This window comes from Zea mays, chromosome 6 (assembly GCF_902167145.1).
Source record: "Zea mays cultivar B73 chromosome 6, Zm-B73-REFERENCE-NAM-5.0, whole genome shotgun sequence".
Lineage (NCBI taxonomy): Eukaryota > Viridiplantae > Streptophyta > Magnoliopsida > Poales > Poaceae > Zea > Zea mays.
The window spans coordinates 59,685,478-59,705,914 of record NC_050101.1 but is presented as its reverse complement, the minus strand read 5'-3'; positions in this window follow the sequence as shown (position 1 = coordinate 59,705,914).

The window sequence follows — 20,437 nt, the reverse complement described above, 5'->3', positions numbered from 1 at the left end:
TGGGCTCGAAATTGATGTGGTAGCCGTAGAGTTCGGTCGCCCACTTGGCAATCCTGACCGATGCCTCCGGGTTTCTGAACAATTCACCTAGTCCCCTATCTGAGGTGACCCGGACCTTGAATGCTTCAAAATAATGGCGCAATTTGCGCGAAGACATAACAACAGCATAGGCAATCTTCTCCAGTTCCGTCATGTTACATTTGGATGGTGTTAGCACTTCGGAGACGTAATAAACTGGGCACTGCTTGATCATGCCCTCAACTGTCTGCTCCTGCACTAGTGCCGCGCTGACCGCATGCGGCGAAGCCACAACATAGAGCAACAGGGGTAGCGAAGAGTCGGGGCTTGTAAGGACTGCCAACTCCGACGGGTACTGTTTTAATGAGGCGAAGGCCGCTGCATGCTCTGGTCCCCAAGCGAAGTCTTTTGCGCCACGGAGAGTTTTGAGGAAGGGGAGACTTCGCTCAGCGGACTTGGAGATGAATCTGTTGAGGGCGGCCAATCTGCCCGTCAAGCGCTGGACATCTCTAGCTGACTGCGGGGGCGTCATGTTGATGATAGCCTGAATTTTGGTTGGGTTGGCCTCGATGCCGCGGTGTGATACCAGGTAGCCCAATATTTTCCCCTGGCGAACGCCGAAGACGCACTTTTCGGGGTTCAGACGAAGTCGTGCGTCCCGCATGTTAGTGAATGTCTCGGCGAGGTCAGCAAGATGGTCCTCCTTGCTCCTGCTGGCGACGACGATGTTGTCCACATATGTGAATATATTCCTGCCAACTTGCCCCTCGAGCACTGTTTTGGTAAGCCGGGAGAAGGTGGACCCGACGTTCTTGAGTCCCTCCGACATTCTGACGAAGCAATATGTGCCGAAGGGTGTTATGAAGCTGGTGCTGGCCTTGTCTTCCTCCTTCATATATATTTGATGGTAACCGGAGAAGCAGTCGAGGAGTGACATGACTTCGCACCCGGCGGCGCTATCGACTATTTGGTCGATCCGAGGCAGCGGGAAGTTGTCCTTTGGGCAGGCCTTGTTCAGACTAGTGAAGTCGATGCACATTCGCCACTTGCCGCTCTTTTTCTGCACCATCACAACGTTGGAGAGCCACGTGGGGTACGCCACTGGCTCGATAAATTTGGCTTCCAGGAGGCGATGTACCTCGGCTTTGGCGGCTTCTGTCTTCTCGTCGGACATTTTGCGGAGCTGCTGTTTTTCGGTCTTACCGAAGGGTCGATTCCCAAGCTGTGCTCAATTATGGATCGGCTGACCCCGACCAGGCGAAGATGTCTTTGTTCTTGGACAAGCAGCATAGGAGTTTCTCCTTGTCATGCGAAGTGAGGTCTTCGCTGATGGTGACTGTCTGCTTGGGCGTGGCCTGGTCGAGGGGAACAGTCTTGGTCCCGTCGTTGCTTTGCAGCTGTGCCTTGTCGTGTTCTTTGTCGGTTGGGCTGGCGGACGCAGGGACCTCGCGCTGGGCCGTGAGGCAGTGCACATTTCTTTGCCCAGGGACGAAGTCCCACTCTATGTTGCGCGCAGTCTGCTGATTGCCGTAGACCGTGATGGCGCCCAACGGACCTGGTATCTTCATGCACAGGTACAGTCCGTGAATGGCCGCCTCAAACTTGTTGATGGAGCCCCGGCCCATGATGGCGTTGTACGGATACACCATATCGACGATATCAAAGGTTATTTTCTCACTTCGGGCATTGGGTGCTACACCGAAGGAGAGAGGCAACTCTATTTTGCCGACAGGAAAAGTGTCCTTGCTGCCGAAGCCATACAACGGGTTGTCCGAAGGCTTGAGCAGGCTGTGGCTTATGCCCATGCGGTCGAAGGCATGGAGGAAAATGATGTCTGCTTGACTGCCATTGTTGACTAGGACTTTGTGCAGGTCCCAGCCTGCCACGCTGTAGTTGATAACCATGGCGTCGACGTGGGGGGCGCTGCGCAGGTCGACGTCTCGGGCGTCGAAGGTTAGCGGTACATGGGATCACTTCGTCTGCACGACTGGACCGGTGATGGCGACGTGGTTGATACTGCGGTAGTGGTCCCGCTTCTGCCGCTTTGTGTCGAAGTCGGTGCTGGACCCCCCAGTGATCATATGAATGACTCCGCGATACGGCTGATCGGCGAAGTCTTCTTGCTTTGGGGAGTGGGGGTGGGGGATGTTTTGTTGTTGCTGGTGTGGAGGTGGGGGTGGGGGAGGTACGATTTGTACTTCCTGGTGGTGTTGGTATGCATGGTGCGGTGGGTGCGGGGCGGGGGCATGGATGTATGGTGGAGGGGGGTTGCTGATAAGTGTGCGCGACAACTCTAGGGTTGTCGGCTGGCTGCACCCGTGCCATCCTGTCTTTGGTGGCCTTCGTCTCTAGGCAGTCTCTGGTTTGGTGGGCGCAGTCTTCGCCATGAAAAAGACAGTAGAATCGGCGCGGCGGCTGCGCACATCCCTGACCCCTACCGCGAGTTCCATTTCTGCGGCCCTGGGGGGGATATTCCTGGCGGCGAGGGGCATCACCAGCGGGGTGCTGGTTGGCGATGTTGTGCACCTGCTGCTGACTGCGGCCGTCTCGACCGGAGTCTGGTTGCGGAGTTCTCGTCCACGTGCGGTTGGACTGTGGAGCATCTTTGGGTTTCCTCTGAGACTCAACCTTGCGCTGGTGGAGTTCTTCGGATTTGGCGTATTTTTCAAATAGCTGATATAATTCCTGGAGGTTCTTGGGCGGATCTCTGATGCAGTGGCTGTAAAGGACGCCGGCGCGAAGGCCACTGATGGCGTAGTGGATGGCGATCTGGTCATCGACTGAGGGCAGCTGTGACTTGAGTGTTAGAAACTTGCGGTAATACTCCCGCAGAGTCTCTTTTTTCTAGCTGCTTGCAGAGTGAGAGTTCGGCCAAGGCGTCGGTGTCTGGGCGGTACCCTTGGAAGTTGAGCAGGAATTTGTCCCGGAGGCTTCTCCAGGAGTCAATGGACAGCGGGGGCAACCTGGTGAACCAGGTGAGAGCTGGGCCCTCGAGGGCGATGATAAAAGACTTGGCCATCGTGGCGTCGTCCCCTCCAGAAGATGCAACGGCGACCTGATAACTCATGATGTACTGTGATGGGTCAGTGCTGCCGTTGTACTTGGGATAGGTTCCTGCCCGGAAGTTGGCAGGCCAGGGTGTCACTTGCAGGTGTGGCGCCAGGGGACTTCGCTCGTCGAGGTAGTTGACCCCTTGGAATGGCGTGGCGTGTGGGAAGGTGTGGTCGCACTGGGGGAAATGTGGGTCTTCCATTTGCGCGCGCTGTTGCAGGGGTGGCCCGTTGTTGGAGCGAAGGCAGAAACACCACCCCTCGCTCGAAGTCTCCGCTGCTTAGCCGCTGCTCTGACAGAGACAAAGCAGGCAGGGACGCCCTTCGCTTGATCGGCACCAGACGAAGACCGGCGACGAAGGCATCCCACAGTGCGGCCTCGTCCAGCTCAGAGGCCCACGTGCGATCTGGCCCATTGTAACGGGCCCCGCGTAGCCGCCGCGTGTTACGGGCCTAATTTGTAAAGGCATCCCTGTAATTACAGTCTGTAACCCTGCTTTATGGGAATATTCTGGGGATAACCTAGGTAGCTGAGGGCACATGCGTCCTTAGCACAAGGCGCTGGGCGTTCAGGTACCTATAAATACCCCCGCACAGTGCCCGTGAGAGGCCTGGTTAACAGAGCTATTTGCCATCTCACGCGTAACCCTACCGTCTACACTGTTCACCCTTGTTGGCCTTCTTGCTACTGATAGCAAGTTCCAACATTTGGCGCCCACCGTTCGTGCTACGAGAAAACCACCCGCGATGGCACCCAAGAGAGCTAACCCGAAGGCTGACGAGGCTGCGAAGGCAGCACTGCTCGCCGCAAGAAAGGGCAAGGCCCTCGCCCTCACCCACTCCACCCACCAAGAGGCCACTGAAGACAATGTTCCTCGCGCCTGCGAAGACGACACCCTCCGCACCTGCGACCCTGAAGGACAACCGCAGCCGCCCTCAGGCTTCGCTCCACCGGAGGGCGCAGACCTCACCGAGGACGGTGAAGTCCTCGGCGTCTCAGCAGAAGAACAGCTACAGCTGCGCGCCCTGCGCCTCAAGAACCGCAATCTCCAGAGGCAGAAGGAGATACTGGAGGCCAAGCGCCAGCGTGTGTCCGCACTAGCCAAAGTGCGACAAATGATACGTGACGAAGAGCAGAAGGCCCAAGAACTCGAGCGGGAGATTGCGCTGATGCAGCGCGAACGCCATCCCGGCCTGCAGCACGAGGCACCCCTCCAGCAACACACATAACTCGAAGACACGCGCGAAGGCCACTTCGGCCTGCAGCATGGGCCCCCCCTGCAACACCGCGTGCAACCAGAGGACCCGCGCTTCCCCCAGCGCGACTTCACCTTCCCGCACGCCGCGCCGTTCCAAGGGGTCAACTATCTCGATGAGCGAAGTCCCCTGGCGCCACACCTGCAAGTGACGCCTTGGCCAGCTAACTTCCGGGCAGGGACCTATCCCAAGTACAACGGCAGCACCGACCCAGCTCAATACATAATGAGTTATCAGGTCGCCGTTGCATCTTCCGGAGGGGATGACGCCACCATGGCGAAGTCTTTCATCATCGCCCTCGAGGGCCCGGCACTCACCTGGTTCACCAGGTTGCCTCCGGTGTCCATTGATTCCTGGAGAAGTCTCCGGGACAAGTTCCTGCTCAACTTCCAAGGGTACCGCCCAGACACCGACGCCTTGGCCGAGCTCTCGCTTTGCAAGCAGCTGGAAAAGGAGACTCTGCAGGAGTATTACCGCAAATTCTTAACACTCAAGTCACAGCTGCCCTCCGTCGATGATCAGATCGCTATCCACTACGTCATCAGTGGCCTTCGTGCCGGCGTCCTCTACAGGCACTGTATCAGAGATCCACCCAAGAACCTCCAGGAGCTATATCAGCTCTTTGAAAAATATGCCAAATCCGAAGAGCTCCACCAGCGCAAGATTGAGTCGCAGAGGAAGCCGAAAGATGCCCCACAGTCCAGCCGCACGTGGACAAGGACTCCGCAGCCAGACTCTGGTCGAGACGGCCGCAACCAGCAGCAAGTGCACAACATCGCCAACCAGCATCCCGCTGCTGACCCCCCTCGCCGCCAGGAATATCCCCCCAGGGCCACGGAAATGGCACTCGTGGTAGGGGCCGAGGGCGTGCGCAGCCGCCGCGCCGATTCTACTGCCTCTTCCATGGCGAAGACTGCGCCCACCAAACCAAAGACTGCCCCGAAACGAAGGCTACCAGAGAGAGAATGGCACGGGCGCAGCCAGCCGACAACCCCAGAATTGTCGCGCACAATTACCAGCAACCTCCACCATATATCCACGCTCCCGCCCCACATCCACCGCACCACGCTTACCAACACCATCAGGAAGTACAAATCGTACCTCCTCCACCCCCACCACCACACCAGCAACATCAAAACATCCCCAATGCCCCAAAGCAGGAAGACTTCGCCGATCAACCATATCGCGGAGTCATCCACATGATAACTGGGGGGTCCAGCACTGACTTCGACACCAAGCGGCAGAAGCGGGACCATTACCGCAGCATCAACCATGTCGCCATCACGGGTCCAGTCGTGCAGACAAAGTGGTCCCACATACCGCTAACCTTCGACGCACAGGACGTCGACCTGCGCAGTGCCCCCCACTGCGACGCCATGGTGATCAATTGGAGCGTGGCAGGCTGGGACCTGCACAAAGTCCTAGTTGACAACGGCAGTCAGGCGGACATCATCTTCCTCCACGCCTTCGATCGCATGGGCATAAGCCACAGCCTGCTTAAGCCTTCGGACAACCCGCTGTATGGCTTCGGTGGCAAGGGCACCTTCCCCGTCGGCAAAATAGAGCTGCCTCTCTCCTTCAGTGTAGCACCCAATGCCCGAAGCGAGCAAATAACCTTCGACATTGTGGACATGGTATATCCTTACAATGCCATCATGGGCCGGGGCTCCATTAATAAGTTCGAAGCAGCCATTCACGGACTGTACCTATGCATGAAGATACCAGGTCCGTTAGGCGTCATCACAGTCTTCGGCAATCAACAGACTGCGCGCAACATAGAGCGGGACTTTGTGCCCGGTCAAAGAAACGTGCACTGCCTCACGACCCAACGCGAGGTCCCCGCGCCTGCCAGCCCAACCAATAAGCAGCACGACAAGGCCCAGCTGCAGAGCAACGACGGGACCAAGATTGTCCCCCTCGACCAGGCCTCGCCTAGGCAGACAGTCATTATCAGCGAAGACCTTACTTCGCACGAAGAAGAGAAGCTCCTCTGCTGCCTGGCCAAAAACAAAGATGTCTTCGCCTGGTCGGCCCTCGATCTGGTCGGGGTTAGCCGTTCAATAATTGAGCACAATTTGGGAGTCGACCCTTCGGTACGGCCGAAAAAGCAGCGGCTTCGCAAGATGTCCGACGAGAAGACGGAGGCCGCCAAGGCAGAAGTGCACCGCCTCCTGGAAGCCAAATTCATCGAGCCGGTGGCTTACCCCACATGGCTCTCCAATGTTGTAATGGTGCAGAAAAAAAGCGGGAAATGGCGAATGTGCATAGACTTCACCAGTCTCAATAAGGCCTACCCAAAGGACAATTTCCCGTTGCCACGGATCGACAAAATAGTCGATAGCGCGGCCGGATGCGAGGTCATGTCTCTCCTCGACTGCTTCTCCGGCTATCACCAGATATACATGAAGGAGGAAGACAAGGCTAGCACCAGCTTTATAACACCCTTCGGCACATATTGCTTCATCAGAATGCCGGAGGGACTCAAGAATGCCGGGTCCACCTTCTCTAGACTCACCAAAACAGTACTCGAAGGGCAGGTTGGCAGAAATATATTTACATATGTGGACGACATCGTCGTCGCCAGCAAGAATAAGGAGGACCACCTCGCCGACCTCGCCGAAACATTCGCGAACATGCGAGATGCACGACTCCGCCTAAACCCGGAAAAGTGCGTCTTCTGTGTTCGCCAGGGCAAGATATTGGGCTACCTGGTATCACATCGCGGCATCGAGGCCAACCCAACCAAGATCTAGGCCATCGTAGACATGTTGCCTCCGCAGTCCGTCAGGGACGTCCAGCGACTGACAGGCAGATTGGCCGCTCTCAACAGATTCATCTCCAGGTCCGCCGAGCGAAGTCTCCCCTTCCTCAAGACACTCCGCGGTGCAAAGGACTTCGCCTGGGGACCAGAGCAGGCGGCGGCCTTCGCCTCATTGAAGCAGTACCTGACAGAGTTGGCCGTCCTCACCAGCCCCGACCCCTCGCTCCCCCTGCTGCTCTACGTCGCGGCTTCGCCACATGCGGTCAGCGCGGCACTAGTGCAGGAGCAGACTGTCGAGGGCGTGGTCCGGCAGTGCCCCGTATACTATGTCTCCGAAGTGCTGACACCGTCCAAGTGCAACATGACAGAGCTAGAGAAGATTGCCTACGCAGTCGTCATGTCGTCGCGCAAACTGCGCCATTACTTCGAAGCATTCAAGGTCCGAGTCACCTCAAACAGGGGACTCGGCGAATTATTCAGAAACCCGGAGGCGTCGGTGAGGATTGCCAAGTGGGCGGCCGAACTCTCCGGCTACCACATCTGCTTCGAGTCCAGGACAGCTATCAAGTCTCAAGTCCTGGCAGACTTCGTCGTCGGCTGGACTGGGCCAACAACATAGCCAGACCCATCCGCAGAGAAGGTTTGGACGATCCATTGCGACGGCGCATGGTGCCATGCGGGGGCAGGCGTCGCTGCAGTCATCACCTCACCAGTCGGGGTCAAGCACAGATATGCAGCACGACTCAGCTTCAATCTGGAATCCGACAGATGCACAAACAATATAGCAGAATACGAAGCAGTCATCCTCGGCCTCCGCAAGCTGAGGGCCCTCGGAGTCACCACCTGCATCATCAAAACAGACTCCAAGGTAGTTGCCGGCCAAATCGAGAAAGACTATGCGGCAAAGGACCCCGCGCTCATGCAGTACCTCGCGGCCATCCGAAGTCTCGAGAGGCAATTCAAGGGGTTCACCTTGCAGCATGTGGATCGGGCCAAGAATGAAGAGGCCGACGCATTGGCCAAGGCTGCCGCCAGGGGCGAAACTCTGCCCTTCGACGTGTTCTTTCACATCATCGGCACGCCAGCCGTCCGGAGCCCCGAAGGGCTCCAAATAACCAACGACAGTGAGGGCCACCGCATAGTCAACCTTATCATGACCGAGGACTGGCGGGCACCAATAACCCTGTTCCTACAGGGGTATTATCATCCAGCCGACATCAGTGAGGCCAAGCGCCTCAAACATCGAAGCCGAGACTTCGTACTGATTGAAGGCCAACTCTACAAAAAAGGGGTCAGTCAGCCAATGCTTAAGTGCGTCACCGAAGCCGAAGGCATGCAGATCCTACGTGAAGTCCACAGTGGCACGTGCGGCTCTCACGCAGGGCCAAGGGCCCTAGCTGCTAAGGTGATCCGCTGTCACACCCGGTTTTGGAAGGCAAACCGAATGCGAACTATGTACGTGCCAGGATCAGAACTCACGTACACAGCGATTACATAAATGAACATCATCACACAATGCTCGAATAATAACATAAAAGGGGTACTTATTACATCATAGAGTCATAGACATCCATATATTCATTGTCTTAACAAGTAAATCAAAGTACTAGCGAAACGCAGTAAAGATAAGGCCTCCACAGGCAGCTGACTGGGGGTTGCCGCCAACCCACACCTAGAATTCATCGTAGTCTTGGAACTCCTGGAAGTCTCCTTCCACGACTTCATCTCCTCCTGAGCAGTAGTTGCAATGCGGACAACCTGGTGTTTTGTGGTAAAGCAAGGATGAGTACACATCAACGTACTCAGCAAATGTCCCGTTTGGCTGAAGTGGACTAGCTTTATGTGGGGGTTAGGCTCAAGAAGTTGCTTTTAGTTGGTCAAGTATTTATCATTAGTAGAAGCCAGATTTTAGCATTAACCAACCCGTAAACCATTTCCTCATCGAGGAACAACATCATCATAGTCGAACCAAAACCATAACATAATCCTTGTCTCTCGAACCATCTGTATCTCTAATCAAAGAGGATCCCAAGGCTGCTCTTAACCGTGAGCACGGCTGATATATCAGTTTCACTACCCTCTGCAGAGGTTGCACACTTTACCCATGAGTCATGATTCCCTTTCTACCCGGGGAGAGCTAATCCCCATTGACCACTACCTAGGTGGTCCGGCAGGGCATCACTACGTAGCTTTTACAAAGATTCCCTAGAGATCATAGCTGCCCGTTAGGTTTCTCCAGTTTGATAAACACAGTACCCCTCCCCGCAGGAGAGTGACTAACAAAGAGCAAAACAAAAGAACCTCGGCACTCAGCCTCGGCAGAGCAAGCACTGTGCCTGGACCCCATTGACGGCACGACGGCTAAGCAACTACACCTCTAGTTCATCTAATTAATCAGCTAAGGGCATCCCATTTCACCCTCATGGTTGCACTGTTATCCCGGGTGGTCTCTCAACGAATAGGTCCTTACGGAGAGGTACTCAGGAAACAGCCTGAGCCCCCTAGAGTATCACCAGATCATCAACATCATCAGGATAACAGTATCATAAATAGTCACATCATGTTCATTGATTATGTTAAAGCAATAGCAAAGTGCTAACCATAATAGCCCACAAGGTCATCAAGGATAAAGTAAAGTGTAAAGCTAGTCAATCCTTAGGTTTCAAGTAAGTAATGCAGGGTAGTAAGTTATTAATGAATAGGACATAATGGGACAGAGGACACTTGCCTTCACCAAACTGCTGATCAGGGACTTCCTCTGCAACTTCCTCGGGAAACACAGACTGCTCATTGTCTACGTAAAGTAATCATTCACACTATGCACTTGGGAAAATAACAAACAGAAAGCAACATACCAAACATATGCAGCAGAGAGAGATCACAAGTTCATAGCAGAAAAGGATGGGCACTCTGGTGTTCCCTAGGTCTGGGGTAGAGGACTATACAAAGTGATTCATTATCCACTAATCAGGTTTAAGTCAGGGGTGGGATTAAATCATTACATGGTTTTAAGTTCCTAAACCTAGGTGTTTAAGTCCATAAACTTAAGTGCTCCAACTTTTATTAAAGTCTACTATCTTTTATTTATCTCAAATAGGGTTCCCATAACATTAACTTTATCCTAATGATTAACCATTAATTGGGACATGGAAACAGCAGGGAAACATTGCATAAACAGATAGATAATAATATTATGAACATTTTGCAATTTGAAGCACCTAATTTAGAGTTCATATGACAAAGTTATGAATTTTACAAGTTTAGGGGTTAAAATTATACCCTAAGGACCTATTTTGAATTAAATAAAAGGTCCGAGGACCTAACTGCGAGAGACCAGGGACGGCGGGCGCAATTTCCAGAAAACAGGGGGGTTCTTTAAGAAAATGCGCGGGCGAAGGGGTATCGGGCGCCTACAGCCGTTGGATCTCAGATCGACGGCCAGGATTAGATCCCGCGGCGGGCGCGCGGCGGCGTGAGCGGCTGACAGGCGGGGCCGGGCGGGCAGCGCGGGCGCGGGGCTGACAGGCGGGGCCGGGCGGGCAGCGCGGGCGCGAGGCTGACAGGCGGGGCCGGGCGGGCGCGCGGGCGCGGGCGACTGGCAGGCGGGGCCCAGTCGGCAGGGAGGCGGGGCGTGGGGGAAACGGCTCTGGGCCGTTGGATCTTGGGCGGACGGTTGAGGTTGGGTTCGGGTTATTTGAATCCGTGCCGTCCGATCTAATATAGACGGCGGGGATGGGGTGGCTGGTAATGAAGACATCCACACTACTGATGCATCTATACCAATACAAGTACCAATTTCTGGTCCCATTACTCGCGCTCGTGCTCGTCAACTCAACCATCAGGTGATTACACTCTTGAGTTCATGTCCATCATATTTAGACCATGGAGACCCGTGCACTCTTGTTTTGCTTAGGAATCAGGGAGAAGACCGAAAGGGAAAAGGATTTGAACATGCTGGATTCGGACTGCAGAAGAACACCAACTTGTGACGGTCACCACGGTCAGATGCGGGCTCGGATTGGAATGTTCAAGCACAACATGGAAAGCTTATCAAGTCTACTTTCATATGGATCCGGAATTATAGTCATATCTGTTCTGAGGCCGCCGTAATCATTGTTTTCTTACCGAGACATTTCCTGCCTTTTCTGCCCATGGTGCTGCGTCACCCTATTTTGGCCCAATGGGTCGTGTATCAAGTTAGGTCCATTAGGGACGCATCCTAGGGTTGCAGCACGACCCCAATACCCTTGTGGTCGTCCTCCCATGTTTATAAACCCCCTAGCCGCCACCAAGAACAGCGGGTTTTGTTTAGATCAAGTTTAGCTCTCGCTACTTGCTTGCAAGCGCGCGTGCTAGTTCAGCCGCCCGTCTTCTTGTCTTCGGAACCCCACCATATTGTAGTTTGATCTTTAAACCTACATTTAGATCTGGTAATTCAGTACTTGTTCTACTTGTTCTTGCTAGTTCTTCGATTGCTTGCAGGACGAGTGCCCTAGTGGCCAGGGTGTCCCGCTCCACAAGATCGTGACAGCCATAGGAGGTGGTGTATCGGTTGCTAAGGCGCAGCGTCTTTGGAAGGCTGTAGTCGGGCCGTGAACGTCGTCTCCTCCCCCAATCGAGTTATTCCACACCCTCTCATCGAAAGATCGGGCAATCACCCAACGGGTGCATATCATCTGGTATCAGAGCTAGGGCCCATTTTAAGAAGGTGGGAATGATGAGGATATCATCCACTATTACCCGTTGGCAAAGACGCAATTGGCCCAGTTGGCCCAATTGTAGTCGGACGGCGACCGTGTGAGCCTCAGAATTATCCCACCTTGCTTAACTTGGGAGGAGGGAGCCACTTTAAAAGGGAGAGCCACCCTTCCCCCATTGGACTAGTCTTTTGGGGCGATTGGGCCTTTCCCTGAGTTGGGTGTGCTTAATGAACTGTTGGGCTCCGGGCAACCCTAATTTGTTGGGCCTCGGCCAACCCCACCTGGGCTGGGTGTATCATCTGGTGCAGCAACACGACCTGTCAAACTGTAGTCGAAATATGTAGAGTTGTAGGTGGGCTGAAGCAAGGAATACACTAGTACCACGTTAGTTACAAAAGCAAGCTGAATAATCGTTCAACGGTGGTACTGTGCTGGTCCTAGGCTAAACCAGGCTAGAGACGTGAGCCTAGGCACAAAGGTAGTCACTGAAAAAGAACAACTAGCACAGCACAAAGAGAAACAACAGATTTAGAGATTCCGCCCCCTTCTTCTTCTTTTCCTTTTTTTTTTCTTTTCTATTCTTTTTTTTTTCTTCTTCTTCTGTTTTTTTTGCAGGGGCCTAAACCCTTTTTTTCACTATGACAACCCAAACAATAAAGATATTGCTAACAACCCCTTTAAATCAGATTTAACAAATCTTGTTAATATAGGAAGTCCAGAAATCTCTACGATGATTGCGGAGCGCTCAGAACGAATTTTGAGATAAGGTCAGATCCGTTGGAAAGAAGATAAGATAAGCTTTCCAGATTGTATTTAAACTTCCAAATCGGATATGATATGTATCTGTGGTGGCAAAAACGAACCAGAGATGTTTTTGGTGATGGTGGATTTCGTGGTGACCAAAACGTGGTAGAACTCAAAACTCTAAAGGAATAAACTAAGACCAGCAACTCGACACAACCGATGCAACCAAAAACTCAACAAGCCCTAACTAAGTAGTACTAGTAAATGCTCAATGGTTTATAGGATTGCGGTAAAACTAATCTACTATTTTTTGGCTTTTTCTGGACTATAGGAGATAAGAAAACAGTGAAGAAAAGTAAATCTCTCACCGATAAACCTTGCTCTGATTACCAACTGATGTTAATGAATTATTTGCTTCCACTACTGTTGCCTACGCCTTGGTATGCAAGGATGCTTTGATTTCAATTCAAGATATGCAGCATTCTTTGCCTCCTGTTATTACTAACATTTTGCAGGAGTATTCTGATGTATTTCCAAGTGAGATACCAGAGGGGCTGCCACCTATACGAGGGATTGAGCACCAAATTGATCTTATTCCTGGTGCATCTTTGCCGAATCGTGCGCCATATAGGAAAAATCCAGAGGAAACAAAAGAAATTCAGCGACAAGTGCAAGAACTACTCGAGAAAGGTTACGTGCGTGAGTCTCTTAGTCCGTGTGCTGTTCCGGTTATTTTAGTGCCTAAAAAAGATGGAACATGGCGTATGTGTGTTGATTGTAGGGCTATTAATAATATCACGATACGTTATCGACACCCTATTCCACGTTTAGATGATATGCTTGATGAATTGAGTGGTGCCATTGTCTTTTCTAAAGTTGATTTGCGTAGTGGGTACCACCAGATTCGTATGAAATTGGGAGATGAATGGAAAACTGCTTTCAAAACTAAGTTCGGATTGTATGAGTGGTTAGTCATGCCTTTTGGGTTAACTAATGCACCTAGCACTTTCATGAGATTAATGAACGAGGTTTTGCGTGCCTTCATTGGAAAATTTGTGGTAGTATACTTTGATGACATATTGATCTACAGCAAATCTATGGATGAACATGTTGATCACATGCGTGCTGTTTTTAATGCTTTACGAGATGCACGTTTATTTGGTAACCTTGAGAAGTGCACATTTTGCACCGATCGAGTTTCGTTTCTTGGTTATGTTGTGACTCCACAGGGAATTGAGGTTGATCAAGCCAAGGTAGAAGCGATACATGGATGGCCTATGCCAAAGACTATCACACAGGTGCGGAGTTTCCTAGGACTTGCTGGCTTCTATCGCCGTTTTGTGAAGGACTTTAGCACCATTGCTGCACCTTTGAATGAGCTTACGAAGAAGGGAGTGCATTTTAGTTGGGGCAAAGTACAAGAGCACGCTTTCAACGTGCTGAAAGATAAGTTGACACATGCACCTCTCCTCCAACTTCCTGATTTTAATAAGACTTTTGAGCTTGAATGTGATGCTAGTGGAATTGGATTGGGTGGTGTTTTGTTACAAGAAGGCAAACCTGTTGCATATTTTAGTGAAAAATTGAGTGGGTCTGTTCTAAATTATTCTACTTATGATAAGGAATTATATGCTCTTGTGCGAACATTAGAAACATGGCAGCATTATTTGTGGCCCAAAGAGTTTGTTATTCATTCTGATCATGAATCTTTGAAACATATTCGTAGTCAAGGAAAACTGAACCGTAGACATGCTAAGTGGGTTGAATTTATCGAATCGTTTCCTTATGTTATTAAGCACAAGAAAGGAAAAGAGAATATCATTGCTGACGCTTTGTCTAGGAGATATACTTTGCTGAATCAACTTGACTACAAAATCTTTGGATTAGAGACGATTAAAGACCAATATGTTCATGATGCTGATTTTAAAGATGTGTTGCTGCATTGTAAAGATGGGAAAGGATGGAACAAATATATCGTTAGTGATGGGTTTGTGTTTAGAGCTAACAAGCTATGCATTCCAGCTAGCTCCGTTCGTTTGTTGTTGTTACAGGAAGCACATGGAGGTGGCTTAATGGGACATTTTGGAGCAAAGAAAACGGAGGACATACTTGCTGGTCATTTCTTTTGGCCCAAGATGAGAAGAGATGTGGTGAGATTGGTTGCTCGTTGCACGACATGCCAAAAGGCGAAGTCACGGTTAAATCCACACGGTTTGTATTTGCCTCTACCCGTTCCTAGTGCTCCTTGGGAAGATATTTCTATGGATTTTGTGCTGGGATTGCCTAGGACTAGGAAGGGACGTGATAGTGTGTTTGTGGTTGTTGATAGATTTTCTAAGATGGCACATTTCATACCATGTCATAAAACTGACGATGCTACTCATATTGCTGATTTGTTCTTTCGTGAAATTGTTCGCTTGCATGGTGTGCCCAACACAATCGTTTCTGATCGTGATGCTAAATTTCTTAGTCATTTTTGGAGGACTTTGTGGGCAAAATTGGGGACTAAGCTTTTATTTTCTACTACATGTCATCCTCAAACTGATGGTCAAACTGAAGTTGTGAATAGAACTTTGTCTACTATGTTAAGGGCAGTTCTAAAGAAGAATATTAAGATGTGGGAGGACTGTTTGCCTCATATTGAATTTGCTTATAATCGATCATTGCATTCTACTACAAAGATGTGCCCATTTCAGATTGTATATGGTTTGTTACCTCGTGCTCCTATTGATTTAATACCTTTGCCATCTTCTGAAAAACTAAATTTTGATGCTACTAGGCGTGCTGAATTGATGTTAAAACTGCACGAAACTACTAAAGAAAACATAGAGCGTATGAATGCTAGATATAAGTTTGCTAGTGATAAAGGTAGAAAGGAAATAAATTTTGAACCTGGAGATTTAGTTTGGTTGCATTTGAGAAAGGAAAGGTTTCCTGAATTACGAAAATCTAAATTGTTGCCTCGAGCCGATGGACCGTTTAAAGTGCTAGAGAAAATTAACGACAATGCATATAGGCTAGATCTGCCTGCAGACTTTGGGGTTAGCCCCACATTTAACATTGCAGATTTAAAGCCCTACTTGGGAGAGGAAGTTGAGCTTGAGTCGAGGACGACTCAAATGCAAGAAGGGGAGAATAATGAAGACATCCACACTACTGATGCATCTATACCAATACAAGTACCAATTTCTGGTCCCATTACTCGCGCTCGTGCTCGTCAACTCAACCATCAGGTGATTACACTCTTGAGTTCATGTCCATCATATTTAGACCATGGAGACCCGTGCACTCTTGTTTTGCTTAGGAATCAGGGAGAAGACCGAAAGGGAAAAGGATTTGAACATGCTGGATTCGGACTGCAGAAGAACACCAACTTGTGACGGTCACCACGGTCAGATGCGGGCTCGGATTGGAATGTTCAAGCACAACATGGAAAGCTTATCAAGTCTACTTTCATATGGATCCGGAATTATAGTCATATCTGTTCTGAGGCCGCCGTAATCATTGTTTTCTTACCGAGACATTTCCTGCCTTTTCTGCCCATGGTGCTGCGTCACCCTATTTTGGCCCAATGGGTCGTGTATCAAGTTAGGTCCATTAGGGACGCATCCTAGGGTTGCAGCACGACCCCAATACCCTTGTGGTCGTCCTCCCATGTTTATAAACCCCCTAGCCGCCACCAAGAACAGCGGGTTTTGTTTAGATCAAGTTTAGCTCTCGCTACTTGCTTGCAAGCGCGCGTGCTAGTTCAGCCGCCCGTCTTCTTGTCTTCGGAACCCCACCATATTGTAGTTTGATCTTTAAACCTACATTTAGATCTGGTAATTCAGTACTTGTTCTACTTGTTCTTGCTAGTTCTTCGATTGCTTGCAGGACGAGTGCCCTAGTGGCCAGGGTGTCCCGCTCCACAAGATCGTGACAGCCATAGGAGGTGGTGTATCGGTTGCTAAGGCGCAGCGTCTTTGGAAGGCTGTAGTCGGGCCGTGAACGTCGTCTCCTCCCCCAATCGAGTTATTCCACACCCTCTCATCGAAAGATCGGGCAATCACCCAACGGGTGCACATCAGCTGGCTCCCGTCTCCTTCGGCTAGCTGGGGCGGCGGCGCTCGTCCCCGCGGCGGAGGAGCTCGCCGGAGACGAGGGGCGCGGGGGCCCTGCGGGTCCTTGGGGCGATCCGAGTGGCCGGGGAGGTTAGGGAGGGCACGGAGAATCCATTGGTGGGGTCTGGGTCGGGGCAGGGGCACCGGGGGGGGTGGCTCACGGCGGAGTGGCTCGGCGGCGGTGGTAAGCAACTCCGACGAGCAATCAAACGCAGCAGAGAGCAAAATAAAGGCCAATAGGGGCGGGAGAGGTTCTTTACCTCAAGGCGGGCTCCGGGGACTCCTCGGCGGCGACGGAGACGCGACGGTGGCCCGGGTCGACGGTGGCGGCTGCACGGCGGACGGCGGGTGAGCGCGGGCAGAGAGAAATAGGGAGGGGAAGGGGAAATTGGTGCGCGTTCCGGGTTGCGGACGTCGGGGCGAAGCTCACCGTGGCAATGGACACGGCGGAGCTCCAACGGCGGCCGGGAACCGAGCTCGGAACGACGGGGTTTACGGCGGCGGCGCTCTGGCGTGCGCACAGCGAGGGAGAGGTGGAAGAGGGGGGCCGGTTGGTGCGCAAATGAGGGAGGGGGAGATGGCGAGCAAGGCTCGGGGCTCAAGTGGCCGAGGGCGAGGTGGGGCGAGCCCCACGCGCGACGTGGGCGCGGAGACCGCGGCACGCACGGCGGCGGTTACGCGAAGACGGAGAAGCTGACAAGCCGGGCCCGCGGCGCAGAGAGAGAGAAGAAAGCGGGTGCGGGCGCGAGGGAAGCGGGGCTGACGGGCCGGGCCCACGGGCAGAGAGAGAGCGAGGGAGCGGGCGCGCGCGGGGAAGCGGCAGCGCCGACAGGCCGGGCCCGCTGCGCAGAGAGAGGAGGGGGGAGAGGCGCGCGCGCGAGGTGGGCCGACTGGGGCGAAAGGCCGAGGGGGGCGGGGAAGTGGGCTGCTTTGCCTTTTTCTTTTATTTTGGAATTGTTTTCTCCTTTTCTTTTATTTATTCTATTTGATTCAAATTCAAATGAGCCCCAAAATCAAATTAGACTTTTTGAGAATTATGCACCAAACAAAAGTGAAATCTAGGGTTCAACATGATGCAACAATTCATATTCCCTTAGGGTTTGAGCTAATAGACTATAATTACAAATAAAATAACCACTTTTCTCCTATAGAAATGAGAAAGAGAAGATTGGGAAAGGATGAAAAAAGGGAAGTAACACCTGAATTTGTGAATATGAGCAAAGAAATTTTATACCCCCAAATTCAGGGTGTTACATCCGCCAAGGTTTTTACTGGCCCGCAATGATCTGCGCCGCAAATCGGGTCACCCGGTCCTGCGAAGCCTGCCAGAAGTTTTCTCCTCGGTCGGGCAGCCCCTCGCAGTATACAAAGCTGATCGCCCATACATGGCCTCTCCAGCGCTGGGGCCTGGACATCGTCGGGCCCCTGCCCACCGCTCAAGGGAACCTCAAGTTCGCCTTCGTAGCAGTCGAATACTTCACCAAATGGATTGAAGCGAGGGCTGTTTCTACAATAACATCAAAGACTGCCCAAAAATTCTTCTGGCAAAACATTGTTTGCCGCTTCGGAGTACCGTCCGAGATAACAGTTGACAACGGCAAGCAGTTTGACAACCAAGATTTCAAAGATTTTTGTTTCTCCATCGGCACCAAGCTTGCCTTCGCTTCAGTCTATCATCCGCAGTCCAACGGGGTCGTGGAGCGCGCCAATGGGAAAATCTTCACAGCTGTCAAGAAGATGCTCCTCGATGAAAAAAAGGCAGATGGACCGATTTATTGCCGGAGGTAGTCTGGGCGCTAAACACAACCGAGTGCAGGGTGACTGGGTTCACTCCTTTCCGCCTTCTATACGGATCGGAGGCCATGACCCCGCAAGAAATAAAGCATGGGTCCCCGCGTACAGTTCCGTCAGCCGTCCCCGACGTGGACGAGCCAACTTCAAAAGATCTCATTGACGGAGACCGGGTCTTCGCCCTACAGGTCCTAAACAAATACCAAGCCCAGACCAAAGCATGGCGCGACCACGCAGTCATCCCGAGGGAGTTCAGCGAAGGGGACCTCGTACTCGTCCGAACAGCTCGGACGGAGTCCAGGGGCAAGCTGGAGCCCAAGTGGGAGGGCCCCTTTATAGTCAAGACAAAAGCTTCCCCCAGCGCCTACAGGCTCACAACGCCAAACGGCGAGGACCTGGAGCACTCCTAGAACATCGACAACCTCCGCAAATTTTTTGTTTGACTCATCGGGGCTGATTCTGCCCTTGTAATTCGCCAAAAACAATCTTGTACCGGCCCGCACTCTTTTCCTCCCGGGGGGTGAGGTTTTTAACGAGGCGGAGCCATGTAATATATGTGTGAAAAATCCCCCGCAAAAACATGTGTCGAAAAAAGACCGCGACGACGGTCTTCGACATTCGACCAATTCGAGGTCACCGCGAGGATAAGCGCTAGCCGCCCTCGCGTGCGACAAATCCGCGCAGAAGTCGCCTAAGGGTGCAGCCGGACTAGCACAACAAGTGCGAAAAAACCCAAAGTCTATCGCGAAGACTATCCGCGCAGAAGTCGCCTAAGGGTGCAGCCGGACTAGCACAACAAGTGCGACAAAACCCGAAGTCTATCGCGAAGACTATCCGCGCAGAAGTCGCCTAAGGGTGCAGCCGGACTAGCACAACAAGTGCGAAAAAACTCGAAGTCTATCGCGAAGACTATCCGCGCAGAAGTCGCCTAAGGGTGCAACCGGACTAGCACAACAAGTGCGAAAAAACTCGAAGCCTACCGCGAAGACTATCCCGCAGAAGTCGCCTAAGGGTGCAGCCGGACTAGCACAACAAGTGCGAAAAAACCAGAGTCTATCGCGAAGACTAACCGCTCGGAAGTCGCCTAACAAAGGCAGAAACGACAACATCAAACCGTCCGCGCCAAGACCAACTATAATCACATCAGCACAACAGAACAAACCATACAAAGTACACAACACCTTCGCACACGTATACAAGCGAGGGCACACAACTTTATCACACAAGCCTCTACATATACATGCGAGGGCACACAACTTCATCACACAAGCCTCTACATATACAAGCGAGGGCACCACACTCTACATCGGCTCAACCTTAGGAATAATTCCCATCTCCCTATAATTAAATAACATTATCCTAAGCTCCTCACCCGCAAAAAGACTTCGCAGTTCCCCTTCACCTGTATTCACGGCGGCCGGCAAAGACAACAGTTCCTGCCGGCCAGCCCCACTCACATGAAGCCGAGCCCCCTCCGCCCCACTAACTCTACGCTTTGCAACCGCCCTTCGCCGTCGGCGCCCGGTGCTAGGACCTGGCACATCTTGCGCGTCCGCGGCATGTGGCGAGGCCTCCGCCGCAGCCACGTCCAAGGCCGCAAAATAGTCCAAGTCCTCCTCCGACGACTCCTCAGTCCACTCAACCGAGCTCCCAGAGTCAGTAAAATCAAAAAACTCAGATGCAGATCCACCATATTCATTACCACCTTCCGCGGTCGAAGCCGCCAAAAATTTAGTAGTAGCGGTTGCGTGCGCAGGCCCAAAATCTTGAACCTGCGCAGCAACCAAAATTCAGCAAAACATACAAATTTCCCTAACCCTCTACACCCACTACGCCACCTGCGACGGCTCTGACGTTGCGGGAGCCTCCGTCGTTGGCTCCGCCGTTGTTTCCGCTGCTGCTTCCGCCGCCACCGCTGCGGGATCTTCAGCACTCGGCGCAGCGACTGCGAGGGCACCAGGCGCGCCTTCGGTGACCTCCGGGGGCAGGCCTTCGCCGGCCGCAGCGGATGCGGGG